The sequence below is a fragment of the Nycticebus coucang genome, chromosome X (assembly GCF_027406575.1).
Source record: "Nycticebus coucang isolate mNycCou1 chromosome X, mNycCou1.pri, whole genome shotgun sequence".
In the NCBI taxonomy this organism is placed as follows: Eukaryota; Metazoa; Chordata; class Mammalia; order Primates; family Lorisidae; genus Nycticebus; species Nycticebus coucang.
Window position 1 is genome coordinate 125,945,386 of NC_069804.1, and position 7,064 is coordinate 125,952,449.

Genomic DNA, 7,064 nt, shown 5'->3' on the forward strand with positions numbered 1-7,064 from the left:
TGCTATATTGAGGCCAAAAAGACCTTATGTAATCCAGCCTATGTCTATTCTTCTGTCCTCATGATCTGCCCTCATTTATTATTCTGAATGTGTTACCATTCAAACAAATTATCTGAGTTAAGAATGGGAAAGTCAAGGTAGAGACTGTTTCATTCCCTTCCTGCAACTCCTCCCTGTAATAATCTCTCTCATATCCTCGCTCACCTAACATCTCCCATTAGCAGGGTGCTTTGTGTATCCCAATGGCTTTTTCATGATACCTTATTTGGTTTTTACACAAGATCTGAAAGGTAGGCAGAGAAACCTAGGGAGGTCAAGTGTTTATCCAAAATCAGCCAAATGCCTCCTGGATCAAAAATTATTTTGCACAAATGTGACTCATCAGACATTGGTTTATAAATTCTTTCAACTTATCTTCTACTATTAACTGTGATCATACTCTCATTTCTTTCAATTGAGAGACACTGTATAAGATAATAACAGGGTATGATTTGGATAGAAGAACTGAAGAAAAACTGTAAAAGAAGACTGAATTGAGTTGTGAGGAAAATATAAGCCAAATCATGCCTGAATCTCAGTACTCTGGCAGTAGGAAAGCTGAGCCCACAGTTCAGTTAAGCCAGCTATTTGCATAAACCTCAGCAGGAAACTCCAGAATGGCTATGCACCTGCTCCAAAATATTGGCAAATGGAGTTCTTTTGAAACAGGCAAACCAGAGTGCATTGGAATTAGGCTTCAGAGGATCACTCATGCCTAGCTAGCTTGCAGGATAATGGCAATAAGCCCAGATGGTCTGCATACTGTGTTGCCTATGTTGTACTGGATGGCTGTGGACACTGACACTGACATTAAAATATCCATTGTAAAATCTATTTTCATTATTTAAGTTATCACACTCAAAAGCAAGCTTTAAAATTATATCCTCTTCGTAACCAAAATCTAACTAAAATCAATTATTAAAATGACCCTTATCTTTGATCATGAATTATGTATTTTATTTACCTGCCTATTGCTTGAGGCATCACAGTGTGCTTACAGGATCATACCAGAAAAGTCATTTGAATTCAAACACATCATCTGAAAGAAAATAATTTCCTTCATTTAAATGTCTCCACTTAAATGTTTATGTTTAAATGTTTGTGCATGTGTTTTTTTTTTAATTTTATATTTTCCATGTAGAAAATGATTTTTGCTGTTTTATTTTTTCATCTAAATGAGAGCATGACTAATAGAATATGTGTGTGGCTATAACTGAGCTTAATCAGAGAGATGCAATTAGTCCCATGAATCTTATGTCCAGCTTCTTATGTGCTTACCATTGTGCTGCTCTGAATCTCCCTCAAGCCTCATTCTCAAACCTCACTTCCATCTCTATACATAAGGTCTACATTATACTAATATTTCAGTCAAATGATACCTTACTGTTTCCTTTACCATTGGAGCAAATGTTTGGAATTCTTTTTCTTTTTTGTAAATGGCAGAGAACTTTTCAATAAAATCCAATTATTTGAAGACTTATATTTTAAGAGGTGAAATATTTCAAAGAGAAATAGTCTATGGAACAGAATAGTTTATAAACAGACCCATCATTGGGTTCTACTAGCACTATCTGTTTGATCTTGGGCAAGCTTAAATGATTGTAAATGTCAGCTTAATCAGTAAAATGAAAATACTAATACCTCCCTAAAAGGGTTCAGTGATTGAATCCTAATGAAGCATTTATCATTAGGATGGACATATTGTGGTTCAGAATCATTGTTTACCCAGTTTATTATAAACAGAAAACAAAAAAACTCAGAAGTCATAAAAGAAAAAGGTAAAAGTTATATATAAGCTGGGGAAATGCTCATATTATACCAAATCACAAAAGAGGTCCAAAACAATTTGTACAAAGTAATTCCATTCTTTTCATCAACTACAATAAATTCTGCAAAGTTAAAAAAAAAAAAGACCAATATATGTGAGCTTGTAAACATGTAAATCTCCCATGGCAAAGAGTCCCAACTGACTGACATACTCCAAACAGATGCATTACAGATTTGCTGAAGCATTTTATAAGATATTTGCCAATATTACAATGCAATAATATAAACATTTTATGCAATTTACCAATCAATAAGAAAGACAAAAACCTCAGGAGAATAAGGGGCAGAGGGTATGAACAGGTAATTTATATAAAAGAAAGTAGAAATGACCAACATATGACAAAGTGTTCAAACCTTATTAGCAAATGATGAATCTCTTGAATCCTGAATTATAGGGGAGGGAATGTGAGTTCATGTTTTGGTAGCGGGCTAAATGGTGTTCCCTCACCAAAGACACAAGCACATCCTAATCCCTAGAACCTGTGAATATCAGTCTCTATGGCAGAAGTGGTTACTACCTTATATAGCAAGAGATGTGATTAACTTAAGGATCACATCCTGGATTATCCAAGAGGATCCTAAATGTAATTACATTTCCGTTTATGGGCAAGGCAGAGGGAGTTTTAACACAGAGAGGAAAATCATGTGAACAAGAAACTAGAGATTGGAATAATGCAGCCATAAGCCTGAAAATACCAAAGAATGTCTACAGTCATCAGATATGGAAAGGGTTCTCGCCTAGAGCCACAGGGAATGTGGGCAACCCTTCCAACATCATGATTTCAGATTTCTGGCCTCCAGAACTGTGAAAGAATAAATTTCTGTTACTGTGGGCCTCCAAGTTTGTCAAAATTTGCTATGGAAGCCCTAGGAAACTAGTACATTAATATTTGGTTTATCTAATCTTACAAAGGCAATAGAAAGAATCAGCAGGTTTCTTAAATGCAACAAAAAGGATTTCTCTTTTCCTCTATATGACCCATCTAAAAACAATCGTTTTCCCTCTTGGTTTAAAAAAATTAAAGATTGATAACATCTGTGTTAGTAAAATATGAGGCAAAAATCTGTCTCATACTCCTCATGTGACTGTAAATTAGCACAATCTTTTAGGAGAATACTCACTAGTGCCTATTAAATTTGAAATAGTTGGCAGGGCTTGCTGGCTCACACCTGTAATTCTAGCACTCTGGGAAGCCGAGTCAGATAGATTGCCTGAGCTCAGGAGTTCGAGCAAGAGCAAAACCCCATCTCTAAAAAAATGTAGCCAGGTATTGTGGTGAGCACCTGTAGTCCCAGCTACCAGGGAGACTGAGACAAGAGAATCACTTTGAGCCCAAGAGTTTGAGGTTGCTGTGAGCTATGATGCCATATCACTCTACCAAGGGTGACAAAGTGAGACTGTCACAAAAAAAAAAAGAAAAGAAAGTGTGCACAGTAATTCTACTGGCACATATTAACAATGAAGGACTTGTAAAAATATTCATTGAAGCATTATTTGCTTTTTATTTATTTATTTATTTTTAATTTTTTTTTTTATTAAATCATAGCTGTGGACATTGATATAAACATGGGGCATCATTCACTAGCTTCACAGACCATTTACCAAGTTTCACATATACCCTTGTAAGATGCACCGCTGGTGTAATCCCACCAAACCCCTTCCCTCTATCCACCTCCCCCCTCCTTCCCCTCCCTTTCCCCCTTCCCCCTATTCTTAGGTTGTAACTGAGTTATAGCTTTCATGTGACAACCCTAAATTAGTTTCATAGTAGGGCTGAGTACATTGGGTACTCTTTCTCCCATTCTTGAGATACTTTACTAAGAAGAATATGTTCCAGCTCCATCCATGTAAACATGAAAGAGGTAAAGTCTCCATCTTTCTTTAAAGCTGCATAATATTCCATGGTGTACATATACCACAATTTATTAATCCATTCATGGATCGATGGGCACTTGGGCTTCTTGCATGACTTAGCAATTATGAATTGGGCTGCAATAAACATTCTGGTACAAATATCTTTGTTATGATGTGATTTTTGGTCTTCTGGGTGTATGCCCAGTAGAGGGATTACAGGATTGAATGGCAGATCTATTTTTAGATCTCTAAGTGTCCTCCATATCTCTTTCCAAAAGGAATGTATTATTATTTTTTATTTATTTTTATTAAATCATACCTGTGTACATTAGTATGATCATGGGGCACCATACACTTGGTTCTTAGATCATTTGACACATTTTCATCACACTAGTTAACATAGCTTTTGTAGCATTTTCTTAGTTATTTTGCTAAGACTTTTACATTCCACATTTACTAGGATTCACATGTACCCTTGTAAGATGCACCACAGGTGTAATCCCATTAATCCCCCTCCCTCCACCTCCCTCCCCCCTCCCTCCCCTCCCTTTCCCCCTTCTCCCTATTCTTAGGTTGTAACTGGGTTATAGCTTTCATGTGAAGGTCCTACATTAGTTTCATAATAAGGGTGAGTACATTGGGTACTTTTTCTTCCATTCTTGAGACACTTTACTAAGAAGAATATATTCCAGCTCCATCCATGTAAACATGAAAGAGATAAAGTCTCCATCTTTTTTTAAGGCTGTATAATATTCCATGGTGTACACATACCACAATTTATTAATCCATTTGTGGATCAATGGGCACTTGGGCTTTTTCCATGACTTAGCAATTATGAATAGGGCTGCAATAAAGATTCTGATACAAATATCTTTGTTATGGTGTGATTTTTGGACTTCTGGGTATATGCCCAGTAGAGGGATTACAGGATTGAATGGCAGATCAATTTTTAGATCTCTAAGTGTTCTCCATATCTCTTTCCAAAAGGAATGTATTAATTTGCATTCCCACCAGCAGTGCAAAAGTGTTCCCTTTTCTCCACATCCGTGCCAACATCTCTGGTCTTGGGATTTTGTGATATAGGCTAGTCTCACTGGAGTTAGATGATATCTCAAAGTAGTTTTGATTTGCATTTCTCTGATGATTAAAGATGATGAGTATTTTTTCATATGTCTGAAGGCCGCACTCCTGTCTTCTTCAGAGAAGTTTCTCTTCAAATCCCTTGCCCAGCCTGCGATGGGATCCCTTGTTCTATTCTTGCTAATGCGTTTGAGTTCTCTGAGGATTCTGGTTGTTAAACCTTTGTCCGAGACATAACCTGCAAATATCTTCTCTCATTCTGAGGGCTATTTGCTTGCTTTACTTACTGTGTCCTTGGCTGTGCAGAAGATTTTTAGTTTGATCAAGTCCCAGTAGTGTATTTTTGAAGCTGCTTCAATTGCCCGGGGGGTCCTCCTCATAAAATACTCCCCCAGACCGATTACTTCAAGGGTATTCCCTGCACTTTCCTCTAGTATTTTTATAGTTTCATGTCTTAAGTTTAAATCTTTGATCCAGTGAGAGGCTATCTTAGTTAATGGTGAAAGGTGTGGGTTCAGTTTCAGTCTTCTGCAGGTTGCCAGCCAGTTCCCCCAGCACCATTTGTTAAATAGGGAATCTTTTCCCCACTGAATGTTTTTAATTGGCTTGTCAAAGATTAAATAATGGTAAGTAGCTGGATTCATCTCTTGGTTCTCTATTCTGTTGCAGACATCTACTTCTCTGTTTTTGTGCCAATACCATGCTGTTTTGATCACTATTGATTTGTGGTATAGTCTGAGGTCTGGTAGCGTAATTCCTCCTGCTTTGTTTTTATTTCTGAGTAATGTCTTGGATATTCGAGGTTTTTTCTGATTCCATATAAAACGAAGTATTGTTTTTTCAAGATCTTTAAAGTATGACAGTGGAGCTTTAATAGGGATTGCATTGAAATTTTATATTGCTTTGGGTAGTATGGACATTTTAACAATGTTGATACTTCCCAGCCATAAGCATGGTATGTTTTTCCATTTGTTAATATTTTCAGCTATTTCTTTTCTTAGAGTTTCATAGTTCTCTCTATAGAGTTCTTTCACGTCCTTTGTTAGATAAATTCCCAAATATTTCATCTTCTTTGGCACTAGTATGAATGGGATAGAGTCCTTAACTGTTTTTTCAACTTGACTATTGTTGGTATATATAAAGGCTACCTATTTATGAATGTTGGTTTTGTAACCTGAGACGCTGCTGTATTCCTTGATCACTTCTAAGAGTTTTGTAGTAGAGTCCCTAGTGTTTTCCAGATATACTATCATATCATATCATCTGCGAAGAGTGAAAGTTTGATCTCTTCTGACCCTAGATGGATACCCTTGATTGCCTTTTCTTCCCTAATTGTGGTGGCTAAAACTTCCATTACAATGTTAAAAAGCAATGGAGACAATGGACACCCTTGTCTGGTTCCTGATCTGAGTGGAAATGATTCCAATTTAAGTCCATTCAATATGATATTGTCTGTGGGTTTGCTGTAGATGGTCTCTATCAGTTTAAGAAATGTCCCTTCTATACCGATTTTCTTTTTTTTTTAATTTTTTTATTAAATCATAACTGTATACAATGTTATGATTATGGGGCATCATACACTCACTTCATAAACCATTTGACACATTTTTATCACGGTTTTCTTAAGTGTTCTGATCATGAAGGGATGTTGGATGTTATCAAAAGCTTTTTCTGCATCGATTGAGAGAATCATATGGTCTTTGTTTTTTAATTTGTTTATGTGCTAGATTACATTTATAGACTTATGTATATTGAACCAGCCTTGAGACCCTGGGATAAAACCGACTAGGTCATGATGTATAATTTGGTTGATGTGTTGCTGGATTCTGTTTGTTAGGATCTTGTTGAATATTTTTGCGTCTATATTCGTTAGTGATATCAGTCTATAATTTTCTTTTCTTGTTGGGTCTTTTCCTGGTTTGGGGATCAGGGTGATGTTTGCTTCATAGAACGTGTTAGGTAGTCTTCCTTCTTTTTCTACATTTTGGAACAGGTTGAGTAATATAGGTACTAATTCCTCTTTAAAAATTTGGTAGAATTCTGACGTGAAACCATCTGGTTCCGGACTTTTCTTTTTAGGGAGGTGTTGTATGTTTGATGCTATTTCCGAACTTGATATGGGCCTGTTCAACATTTCCACTTGATTCTGGCTAAGTCTTGGAAGGTGACATGCTTCCAAGTATCGGTCAATTTCCTTCAGATTTTCATATTTCTGAGAATACAGTTTCTTGTAATATTCATTAAGGATTTTTTGGATTTCTGA